This window comes from Lichenostomus cassidix, chromosome 4 (genome assembly GCF_008360975.1).
Source record: "Lichenostomus cassidix isolate B80296 chromosome 4, HeHo_3.0, whole genome shotgun sequence".
Lineage (NCBI taxonomy): Eukaryota > Metazoa > Chordata > Aves > Passeriformes > Meliphagidae > Lichenostomus > Lichenostomus cassidix.
In genome coordinates this window covers 45,855,989-45,868,878 of record NC_139484.1, presented here as the reverse complement: position 1 = coordinate 45,868,878, position 12,890 = coordinate 45,855,989, and the positions used below count along the sequence as shown (strand labels likewise).

At 41.4% G+C, this 12,890-nt stretch overlaps 1 protein-coding gene across 1 annotated transcript in view; it reads right to left on the bottom strand.

Annotated features, from left to right (window-relative positions):
• TEC (tec protein tyrosine kinase) overlaps positions 1-12,851 on the bottom strand; it is a 46,241-nt gene extending 33,390 nt beyond the window's left edge. Inside the window, exon 1 of the mRNA XM_085059017.1 lies at positions 12,693-12,851. The gene's annotated coding sequence lies outside the window, so the exon portion shown is untranslated. The remainder of the gene's footprint in view (positions 1-12,692) is intronic.
• Positions 12,852-12,890: the final 39 nt, after the last annotated feature.

Here is a 12,890-nt window from a genome sequence, read left to right as displayed (position 1 = left end):
CACAGGCAGCTGCCTGCACAGACTCATTAAATGAAGTAGCACAGAGGCAGGAATGAAAGCTGTGGGAGAGGCTGTAGAGAAGCTGTTCCAGAAATCTTTTTCCCCACTCCCTTTCCCTTTGCTCGCTTTCTGCCTGCCCTGCCCATGGCACCGCCTGGCCCCTGCCTGGAGCTGTGCTCCAAAGCCTGGGGAAGTTGCAGGTGCAGACCTGGAGAACAGCTCAGGCTAGAGCAGCAGGACTGGAAGCTGAAGCCATGGCCTGAAGAAGGAACAGCATCATCTACTGGAGCACCAGTGACCATGAATAATCTCTCAAATGTGTGGAGGGGCTGGGGGGACAACCCAAACCAAAGCCATAGAATAAAACAAAAAAATTCATTTTTCACTGGGCTTATTTTATGTACCTATTTACTACTTAGAGTATTTCAGAATTCACTGGGGAAATGCGTGCATATTTTTCTCTGCGGCCAACATAACTTCACCATGGACAAAACAGTGCACTTCCCAAAATTGTGCAGAGAATCTTGAAAAACCACCAACCTCCTCACAACATTCCATTACACAATTTAATTTTTAATAAAATCAAATGTAAACAAACTCACTTTAGTGCCTCTCATTTTGTTTTGTGCCTAAACATGTAATTAATTGCTGTCACAATACATGAAACAATACCCTTTGCCTTCCTAGTCTTGATACTACTTTTCACTCCTTGGTTTGACCAGCTGAGCTCTCACATCCTATACTCCTGCTATCTCAACAGCTGGAAATAGTTGTTAACTGTATTAAAATATCCTTTCCTTTTCTACGAATACCTCTTCAAATGTAAAAAATGAATATTCGGTGGCTTACATGGAAGATCAGGCTAAGACGCATAACTCAAATATGATAATTGGATGGCAAATGGTGATTATTATGAATAATCTCTTTTTATTATTTCTCTTCTTCTGATATGCATGCACACATACATTTTGTTGGTTATCTGTCATATTACATTCCTGGGAAGAAGGCAGATCTTTTTTAATCAGTAATTGTCTTGGATATGTTATTTAACTACTAAATCTGCCCAGTTCTGATTTATTGCTCTTCTAAAAGTAAATTGGCAATCTTAAAGATAATTGCAGAAGGAAGAAAATTACCATAAACTAAAAATATAAATGTGTTCAAAAAATTAAAAGTCAGTATTAACTTTCAGACCAGCTTAACGCACACAAAACTTGAAGGGCTCCCATCATAAGCTCTCCCACTCAAAATTCTGCTGTTCTCAATAGTAAAAATTCTCTGCTTGTATTTAAGGAAAACATAATTATTATCCATCTTAGAAACTGTGAACACAGAGATCCCTAGAGTGCTGAATTAGAGAGCACAAGAAGGATTCAAATCATAAACTATGATTTCAAATCTCAATACTGATAATGCTAATGTATTTCCTTTCTCTACCAGGTTATATTAACATGATAGAAGAACCAAAAAAATCCTTTTGACAAAATCAGGGTTAAAAAGTAGAAACATCAATAATGTAATTGATCAATGTCTGCACCTGGTTGCTACACTGAACTATCTCTGCTATGGAGATCTCAGCTGATTAGAACCAGTTTCCCAGGTCACAAGATCAGCCTTGGTCACAGAAACCTGTTTTATTTGGGGTTATTTCCAAGTCAATGGCTCTAAACACATTTCTGTTTCAATAAATAAGGCTCAGGATAACTGAACCCTCACCTATTATTCTGAAAGCTCTTTTTCAAAATTGCAGTGCTCCATTAAGAAGCCCCTGTAACAGCCACGCTTACATCTTACCAAACCCATACGTCACCACTTTTCTTCAGTAAGGTTTTAGACATTTTCTGCACATTTTCCCTGCCCCCCTTTCCCCCAAATACTCCATTGTTCCCAGACCATCCCTCAGAACATGAAGCTGTTTACATGACACATTGTTATCTCGTTACAAACAGCTGTGGGAGTTTCAGGCTGACACCCAACATAAACTTTTCACAATCCGCCTGGTGCCAAGGAATTGCCCTGCTCCCTGCCAACCTTAGTTACACGATAACAAATACCATCTACTTTGCAGAGATGCTGAAAAGTCAGAATTATGGCTGGAATCAGAAAGACTTACAGCTTTTCTCAGGGTGGGAAAACATTTTCAACTTTAAGTATCAAAATATCTGCATCAGCTTGCATTTTCCATCTTCACATCATACAAATATTCACCTGTAAAGCCATGAAGTCACCATACACCTTCCTCAAAACAAATGAAAACAACTGTTCAGATAAGCCTTCTAACTCAGTATTGGTCAAACTGCACAAAGTACATTTTCTCTTGCAGACATTGCTTCTCATGCATGCCACCTTTCACAGTTTTCACTGGGGAAAACTGAGCCACTAAGGGATGTGGTAAGCTCAGGTGTTGCAACACTACCCACGTATCTTCTGGTTCCCACTGCCAGCTCCCAGATTGTGTTTGTTTATTGAAACAATTAGTCACCATAAGCAGGTTGGACTGTAAGCACATCTAACATTCAGAAAGCTGAATAAATGTATGAAACTCCCAGTGCAAGTTCTAGTGAGTAGAAAAGAGAAAGTGCATCCAGTCTGACCCAAATGTAATAGGTAATTGTCACTTTTTATAGCACAAAATTGTATCACACATAGTTATGGAGGGGCCCACAAGAAAAAATTATTTCTGAAAAACATTTTTATCACAATGATTCAAAAGGAACACCAACAGGAAATATTTGTGGCTGAAAATAAAAATCAAATCAAGGTGGAACTGTTTTCTGAGTTTCAACACCTCCTTAGTGATGGTAACATTTCCCTAGGCATTTGGGTCCTTCAGTGCAAAGTCTTAATGCTAAGCTGATGGGCATTCAAGACAATCCCTCTAACAAATCAGCATTCTCAACTTTCTGACTTGGATTTAACGCATCATGCACAACGACTTTATTTCAGATTTGGGACACATCAATCCAAACCCATGTCAACTCCAGATCTGGATACTTACCATTGAAAATGTACCTCCTAGGGCAGCAGATTAAAAATAATATACAATATTCACTACTTCCATTTTTGCAAGTATCAAATGCTGATTTTAAAAACCCAAGTGGTACCTTGCAATTCTTACTCAAATCTGTAAATTTCAGAATATTTTTCCCCCTTCATTTTACTTAATTCAGATCAGTTTGCTGACCAAGCTCATATTGTGTCCCTGCAAACATCTGCAGTGGGGTAAGTGAACAGGCAGCATGCTGCTCCTCTGGGTAGAGAGCAGAAATAGTGCAGAAGGAAGAAGAAAAGGAGAACTCCTTACCCTGTTTTTTCTGCTGGAGCTTCTTTTGCATTATCATGAAACTACAAATTGAGTGACATGTGAACAGTTATTTACATAAGTATCCAGCACAGGCTCATTTGAATAATTAATACTCAGTGTAAGCAAGGGTTGCAAAATACACTCTTGTATTGTCTTTTTGCCCCATATCTAGGGTTGCAAATTCAAACTCCAAAAAATAAAACACAACTGTTATTAATCCCCGTTCAAAAGGTAAATTTCACAGAAATGCAAATACAAAAGAAATACACTTTAGGAAAAACCTGTTATCATTTTTAAATCCAAATTCAGGGGAAAGTACTGTAATGATATCTGAGATGTATCATGTATCATAAAAAGGGGAAGTAAAAAAACATTTAGATTTACTTTTTTTCCTCCTCTTTTTTTTTTTTTTTTTTTTAACAGCAGACTCTCGGAAACCACTTGCACTATATGCAAGTTCGGATTTTTTTTAACCAAAAGAGTTTCTTTCCTCTTACAATGATGATCTAGGAGAATGGTATGTACACGTCTCCAAATAATTTACAAACTCAGCTATTGCTCCTTACTGGGATTTCCTGAGAGCAGGACACTCCAGTTACCACGTTATCATTCCATAGCTTTATACGGTACCTTCTTCACAACTAAATTATTTAGGAAAGAAACCTCTGTTTTATGAAACAAAAATTACTTTATTACCATCCATGAAGGAGAAAATCTGTTGACATGAACATTTTCTTCTTGAAATTATTTAGTACTAACTTTGAGTTAGGAACACTATGGGATACCATACAAATTAACCAATACCAATCAATTTACCACACAAATTAACCATACCAATCAATTTTCATTATCCTCAACAGCTTCTTGTATTTTTATTCATTCCTCTAGAGCTGAGTACTTGTAGATTTTCTTACTTCTTCCACACAAAAACTTTGCAATATTTATAAACTTGCATTGACTATTTTGCCTTCAGTTTATTCAGATCAAAAACCTCCATCATTTCTAACATTCTTTGCTGCAAGACAATAAAGCTAGAAATTAGTTTGGGACACGGGAAAGCAAGGTGAAAAAGAAAAAGACTTTGAAACGTCAGTATTTGATATTAATATCAAATCTATCAAATCTATGTCCCTTAAAAGGGAGATAGCAGATTTTCCCAGGTCCAGACTTCATAGCTCAGGTTTATTTCTATTCTAAATACAAGTATAAAACAGAGTGAAAATGGCAAACAATTTTCTGCTGACATAAAGCAGTTTTTGCCCTCGATGGTGCCATCACCAGGACTTCAGGATGCTGCGAGGAGTTTGTAGGCGGCAAGATGAGGCAGAGCACACACAGATTTGCTAATTCACTTGTGCAGCATAAAGGTCTGGTGAAGAACATTGGCTTGGTTTACATGAACAAATATAACTGACCCTCAGCTGACAGAGAAGAGGCAAAAGACAAAGCAAGAACAGAATGGGAAGGACAGGGTCTGAACTGGGAAGAGGTAAGTGGTATACTCGTGCCTCTTACATGTTTACACACCTTTGAAAGGAAACAATCCACTTTATTCTGGCAAGTTTTTTCAAAGTAAGGTTAGAAAGGGACATGGAAGAACTCCCTCCAAACTGGCATGACACATAGGTTTGGAGGAGCAGAAGCTCCTAAAGAGCAGAGTCTATATGCTTCACTTCTACAGAGACCAAGGCTGCTCCACCAGTACCAGTAGACCCACTAGCTGTGGCACTGGGTGGACATTTAGTAAAGCAGAGAGCTGCCTCATTCTTCTTCCAAAAATCCCTTGCTGATAAGAAGGGAAGAGAAACAGCAACACCCACTTACTAAAGAAACAGGCAAAGATGAGATTGGCAAAGGAAATGGGCAATGCTCGTGCAAAAAATTTTCCTACTTCTCCAGGAAGCTGAAGATTTAGAGGGCCGGAAAAATAAAAGCTCTATTAAATCAGAGGTTGCCTCTAACTCTGTTAAGGAATCCTAAAGCTTCCTATCAAGTAGAAGGACAATTGCTATTGTACACAAAATTGCAAACCTGAGAAAAACAAATCAAATCTATGGGAAAGAAAAGAGATCAATAGTGCCTGAGGGCATCCTTCTTTTTAACTACTGTAAAGGGGTCAAGTTAATTCACTTCCTTCACAATTTGAACTTGTTTTCTCAAATGTTATACAATCTCAGGTAAGGATGTGATCTATTATACCAAAAATGAGCTCAATTTATTTCAGTATTCAAGATACTCTTTTGACATGGTGTAACTAAAATACTGAAATACATACAAATTATGACTGGTTTTATGCACAGGGAATGACTAATACTTCCTCAGTTATTTCTTTCCAAACACTCCAAGAACCTTTTTCCCTAACAGCTACTTTTTCTCCACCTTCTAGACTGTGTGGAAGCTACACAGTAAGAAATACTTCAATAAACATGAGAATTTCTGCTGAAGACAAAACTGTGAAGTTGACTCAGATGATGAACTACCGACCCCATCTCACATATTGATTAATGGATGTATTTCCCCTCAAAGTTTTTATTTTGAGGTAGTATTATAAGGTCACTTGATAAATGTTCCTTTTTCACATCTACTGAGCAACTGACTAGTGTCAACAGACAGTGCTGATATATTTAAAGTTACAGGTCAGAATTGCCTTCTGTGCATGAGGAAAAGCCCAAGGCAGAGAGTGGGGAACAGAAAATATCCAAGTTCTCATTTGTCAAGTTTTCCCAGTGTTGTTTTCACTAGGATACATCCCCTCTGCTACAAAACAAGTGCAAGAGATTGAACACAACCAGCCAGTTACATTTTGGCTGAGGTGTTGTACTACTGTTCCCATGCACAGCAAAGCAGTGGTGTTGGCAAGGTCAGCGTTCTTATCTTGTGATTCCAGACTCTCTTACCCTGTTATGTTGGAGAGGTGTGCTTATTTTGGCTGGGGTAGAGTTAACTTTCGTCACAGTAGCTAATATGGGGCTATGTTTTGAAACAGTGCTGATCACAATGTTGACAATATAGAGATGGTTCTGTTATTGCTGAGCAGTGTTTGCACAAAGCCAGGGCCTTTTCTTGCTATTTGTACCAGCACACTGACAAGGAGACTGGGGATACATGGGAAATTAGGAGGAGACACAGCTGGGACAGATGACCCAAACTGACCAAAGGGATATTCCAGACCATATGACATCATCTCCATATATAAAGTGGAGGGAAGAAGGATGAAGGGGGGATGTTTGGAGTTACCCTGTTTGTCTTCCCAAGAAACTGTTTTGCATGATGCAGACCTGCATTCTTGGGGATGGCTGAACACTTGTTTACCCGTGGGAAGTAGTGAAAGAATTCTTTGCTTTTACTTGCATTTCAGCCACTCATTAATAATGTCTCCACATACAGGACTGAAAAGCCAGGCTGTGACCTTGAAGAATTTCTTCTTCACATATGGTGCATCCTAAGCAACAAGGAATACCAAAGGACTTCAGCTTCACTCATGGCAGGATACACGTATTAATTCAGAGAAAAATTTCTCACTGAATCTGAAAATAAACACAGCTGAGGCAGTGGTGTGGTCTTGTGTTTTCCCTTTCTTCTCACTAATGCAAGGTAGTGAGCATCTCTAGCAAAGCTGCTTGTTATCTCTGCTCTCCTTGATGTCACATCTCAGATGTTGAGGTGTTTCAACTGTTGCGAGTTAAACAGGGAACGAGAGCACTTGTCAGGTGTCACACGACATTATGATCTTAAGGAACAGCATTCAGCTTAAACTCTTGGAGACATCATGCAATGCAGTCATTCATGCTTGATAGTATCTTACTCCACTCTGTTTATTTATGGTGAGATACTAGGATATTAGAGAATCAATCAAGCATCATCAGAACTTGGGCTGCCATGATCCAGTCCCATTGAGGTCCAACTTACAAGGAGTAAAGTTGAGGCACTGCAAAGGTAAGATAGGACAAGATAGGGTAAGACAGGACTGAAAAGGACAGTCCTTTATAGCTAGGTCTCAGTTCTCATGGGGAGTACCTGCATCACACTGACTTTCAGAGTTAGTTTCAGTTTAAGAGATCCAGAAAAGTAACCAAACCAAATTAAGGGAATTTTGCTGCTTGCCCATGACTTTAACTTTTTTCATCAGAAAGCTGTAATCCTCTTCATGGTTGGAGAGAGTGCCTTGGAGGGAGTAGAAAGCTGCTGTGGTGGCAAAGAGGCCATCTGCAGTCCCTGACACAGAATGATGGCCCTCCTCTCACTGCTCTCACACTTCACAGCCTTTCACCGTGCCATTCTCCCAAAATGCCTGCTGATAAATCAAACCCTCACAGCCCATCTGACACACTGGAGCTGTAAATATGTCTCCTTCCAGCAACCAAACCTCCTATACACAAGGGTCACTGAGGATGACTGAGAGGCCACCTAAGCTGCAAGCCTGATACCAGCCCACAGCTTTGAGAGGAGATGTCCCCATGGCTGAGCATGACAAAGCAAACTGAAACAGCCTGACCAGCCATGGTCTGAAAGAAATAGTTGCCTGAAGGGAAAGCAAAACCACATACGGCTACATAACTAAATACGAAACAAATTATGTGTAAGTGAGCTGAATTCAAGTTCCACTGGCAGTTTTGAAACAGCCACTTTTAATAATGGAGTGCTACATTTCTTCATGTTAAAAAACATTATTTCAAGCATCTTTGCCAGGTACAGATTAGGTAGAAATTTTAATTTCAAGAGATCCCAAAGTATACTTATTACCAATTTAGGGGATCTCCCATGAGACAGAAAAAGAGGTCCATTCAGCTCAATTCACTTAGCACGTTAAGACCACATCCCTCAAATTGAGTCATGTGATCCAATGTGGGCAAGTCCCCTCTCTTCTCCTCCTCCCACCGTGGCACTGGAAATTGATGTGGTTTGCAACTTCAGCCAGGAAGAGATGCTCATAATTGGGGAGGGAGCCAGGGCAAACACACACAGTTATTCTTTCCGTCAAGGTATAGAGCTTGGCCCTGTGATATAGGACATCCCATAATTCACAGGACAAGAAGCAACACTGAATGTATTAATGGATGTATTCTGGTTACCTCATCTACCCTGCAAGATAGCACAGCAAATTTGACAAGATTTGCGCACAGGGCTGCCTGGGAGAGATTTACAATGCTCAGCTAAAATGAAAGAGCAGATATTGCCTAGGTCTGATGGTGAGTTACATGACTATCCTGTGGAGAAAAAAAAACCAAACAACCAAAAAAGGCCTTTTTTGTTTCATAAACATAAATGGTCAAGAGTTTGTCCCAGTCTAATGTACAGTCCACACTCACTGGAAGGGCAGGGTCCCCAGTGTCCTGCCCAGACCCTGGTTCAGAAGGAAGAATCCTGTTTCCTTTACTACCCAAAGCCATTTTTTTCTGCCCCACATTCAAGTGAAAACAAGGCCTAGAGCTTACAAGTTAATCAGATCACAGCTTGTAATAGGCACAGGGCTGAACAGAACCCCTCCTCACAGGAAACTCAGCTGTGACCTACTTGAGCCTACGTGAAGTTATACCCTATGTGTGGCAAAGTGGTACCCATTCACACATCTGCTGATAAGAGAAATGTAAATGAGGAAAAGCAGGAGTGCCAAGAAAGCCTTTGCCCAGGTCCCACATGCCTCAGCACACTACATTTTTCTTTTCCTTTTTCCTGCATTTGTTTAATGTTGCATAGGATTTTTAAGTTAAGAGCTGAAACAGGGTAGCCCAGTTGGCAGCCTGGTGCTTTGCTTCTCAAGAGGAGCTGTGACTGCAAACATGGCCAAACACTTCTCCTTCCTGTCACCAAAAGCTGAGTCCCACAGCTGGCCTCAGCAGATGGCAAACAGCTGTTGGACAGGATCAAACCCCCCCAGGCAACTCTTCTCTCTGCAGCAGGCTCCTGAATAACTGTATCTGCTGCCCACTGTACCAAGGCTGGACCACACCAAGCTAAGCATGCGCTTTATTGAACCACCATTTTCCTCCTAAGTGCTTCGGTATTGTCAAAACCAGACAACTTCTAGGTGAAGTTGTTCTTCCTAAGAAAGGTAAACCATGCCCACAATGGACAGACCTACTCTCAGGAGACTTCTGTAACTCTTCCCAAGATTTCACAATCCCATCTGAACACAGTGACCCCTTCACAGTACTTGCAAGAAATGGCTCTCCCTCCATCCCACCTCCTTGCCCAGGAAACTGCCAAAACCTGCTCCCCTCCCCACAAAGTACAATGAGACTCATCTTCACACGGGTAAATAGCTGCCTATCTATTTTTCAAGCTCTTGTCTCACGTGGTATTTTCCCTGACTGTGAATCACAGCCCGTGCGGCTGAGCAGGGCAGGGGATGACTGAGAACTGCCAGTGCTGTAATGGCCACGGGGCAGTGGTCAATCACAAGCCTCTGTTTCCCAGTTCCTCTTCTGCCACACCAGACAAAGAGCATACATGGACACCCAAACACTAGTTTCCCTCACTTGCACACTGCTTTCTTTCCTAATGCTTTTTCCTTCAGAAAATACACTTAGAGGCCAGAAGAAGGAGAGCTTGCTCCTCGGTCTGAGGGCTGACAGAGCAAACTGCTGATTTGCCTCTAGAAATAAAATGCTTCATTAACAAAAATACATTTATTGAGACCTGACTGACCATTTGTTAAAACACAGGTGCACTTTCACAGGTTTCTGGAGAGTTGTGTCCCATTTTATCAGTAATACCTCTAATGCCTACTCCCAGCATAAGACCCTGGCCAGGAGAATAAGGGTAAATTGAGCTGATCCCTCTGAAATTAGGAGCAGGATGAGAGCCTTTCCCTTCTATTTGGCATAATGGAGAAAGCTGTGGGTGTCAGCAGGTCATTTAATGAACTTCATCACTCTAATTTCCACAGTACAACAACTGACTAATCATTGCTGACACTTTCTAGACAAGGTATTGGTAATTCTGTGCACATAAATGCATCTATATAATAACAAAATATATGCAGCACAAATCCAAAAATATAAGATAGATGTCCTTCAAGAGTACATTTGTTATTAGAGATATAAAAGGTCCATCATCTCGGGCTTTCTTCACCATGCCAACCTGTACTCCACTCTTTGAGCACTGTTTTCCATATTTTTCAGTTTTTATAGTGGTATTTCGTTATACTATTTCTGCAGGAGAGTCATTGCAGACTGCTACAATTGATTCTTTGGCATACACAAACCTGCCTTTTTTAAAGCACAGTTCTAAGTTCAGCAGTGAAAAGGTTACTGAAAAAAGTCAAACCAAGCAAAAGTAGAAAAACATCTTAGACATCAATGGTTAACAAAGGCTAAAGAGTATTTTCCATGACCTTTGCATTGACAGCAGGCAGCACAGACTTCTATTGTCTAAGAAACAGAAAATGTTTTGCATATTTGAAGCATAAATATTTGTATGAAACTTACACCATTCTGCACCCTATGTTGTGTATCCAGTTCATAACCCAGCACAACACAGAAGGAATGAAATCTACAACAGGTTGCACCTATATTTGGTGGAGGGGAAGACCTTTCTTGATGTTTCCAAGCAATTCTGTGAAATTAACCACTTCTCAGTTATTTTAACTTTATTACAGGACACCACACATCATAGCATTTCTGAATACAATGTTGTTTCAGGGGAAGATGAAAAACTATGGAGCTAATATCGTTTTATCAGCTCTACTATTTTTCTCTCTTTTTATCACTTGTAGGCAGTCAGCCTAGTGGATACACTACAATGCCAAATCCACAATGCCTACAACTAAGAATTAAAATGTGATTTAACTTAGGACATCGCTCAAGCTGCCTCACAGTCAATGGTTTCAAAAGTTTTAAATACTTGAAAAATTCTATATTAACATTTAACAAAAAGTGGCACTCCAATGAATTTTGAAGGGCTTATAAAAGCAAGCCTGGCAGTTGATAACTAGAGTACCTCCAAGACAGAGGTCTAACTGCCAGTATGTTTTTGATTTTCACGCCTATGAGATTACCTTATTAAAACAAAATAAGGTGCCAAACATAACCACACTACTCTGCTTTCAGTGGTTTCAGCAGACAAGCTCACATAGAAATCAAGCATTTGGTTCAAAACAAGCATAATATTCATTTAGAAATTTAGAGGAATGTATATGGCACCCTTTCATTAAGAACTAAATGCAGAGATAAATGTGATCATTTAACGATAAAACGTAATTTCACAACAAATAAAACATATAAAATAAAACCCCAGAGAAACATGAAGAGTACCAAAGGAAAGTCTGATAGCAAATGGGCTCTTTCCTGCTGCAGTCCCCTTACAAGCCATCAAATGGCTATGACTAACTCCCTCTCTGGGAGCTACATCCCCACCTACAAGAGCAGCACCCAGCAAATGAGACCAGGACACCTAAAGCGCCTCTTCTGCACAGCTGACATGATCTGAGCAGCACAGCCGGTGTACCAGAAAGAAAAGCATGTGCTTTCTGATGGCCCAAAATACTCTAAACATTTGTATGACAGCAGTAAGTAATAACCCATCTTCCAGTCTCTGAAGAGTTCTGAGAAATTAAACAAAACTTCACCCTCTATCACAGGTGAGACAATCAGAAAAAGTATCACAAACATGTGCTCTCAAGTGAAAACAAATGCCCCAGAAGCAAGTACTTGCAAGATACCCTTTTTGTCTGCATTTCTACTACTGTCAGTTTTTCCACCTCTAGAAGCCACAGTCTCACTTATTTGACTCATGAAACAACCCTAAGTATTTCAGATTATCATCTGTCATTTCAAGCAGGGAGCTCATGTCTATGCCTGTACTAAAAGCTCAGTTTACAGCTCAAATAATTACCTGTTCCAGCTTACAGGGGTGTAGAAGGGAAGCCTGTGGAAAAGCACCACGGAAGGCTCATCACCAGTGCACTGGCAGCAGGTGTGCTGTACCTCAGCACAAGGCTGTGTAAGAGCATTCATTGCCGAGAAAGCATAACCCGATGTGGGACACAAAGCAGGAGGAATTACTAGGGTGACTGAACTCACACAGAAGGCAAATTCTGCCTTGAGACGTGGCTGAACAGTCTTAGCAAAGCACAGTGGCTACACAGATGTAAGACTCGGAGAAGAAAGTCACATAAACAAGGAAATACTCCGCAATGTTGGATTTCAAACGGAGTTGGCAGCCTCGGCCACAACCCCTGATAGGACACAGATTAGAGCAATTTTAAGCAGAGGTTGAAGAGGCAGCTTTTGTCACTGCTCCCGCTGACACCTGTCCGCAGAGGCAGCAGTGTCCCCGCTCCGTGCTGCGGCTCCCCCCGCACCGCTCCCCGCGGCGGCAGCGAGTCCGCCGGGGCTGCAATGAACCGCGCAGCTCCCTCAGCCCGGCAGCCCCGGCTCTGCCTTACCTGCCTGTCCCGGCCGCCGTCGCGGAAGGAGCCCTGGCGCCGGCGGCGTGGAGGGATGCGGAAGGAGGGACGGAGGGAGGGAGAGAGGCACCGCACTGCCCCGCTCCGGCCCGGGAAGGCACCTCCTCCTCCTCCGCCTGCTCCCGCCGAGCGCGGCTCCCCGCGGGCAGCGGCGGAGGAAGCGGCGGGGGCGGGTGC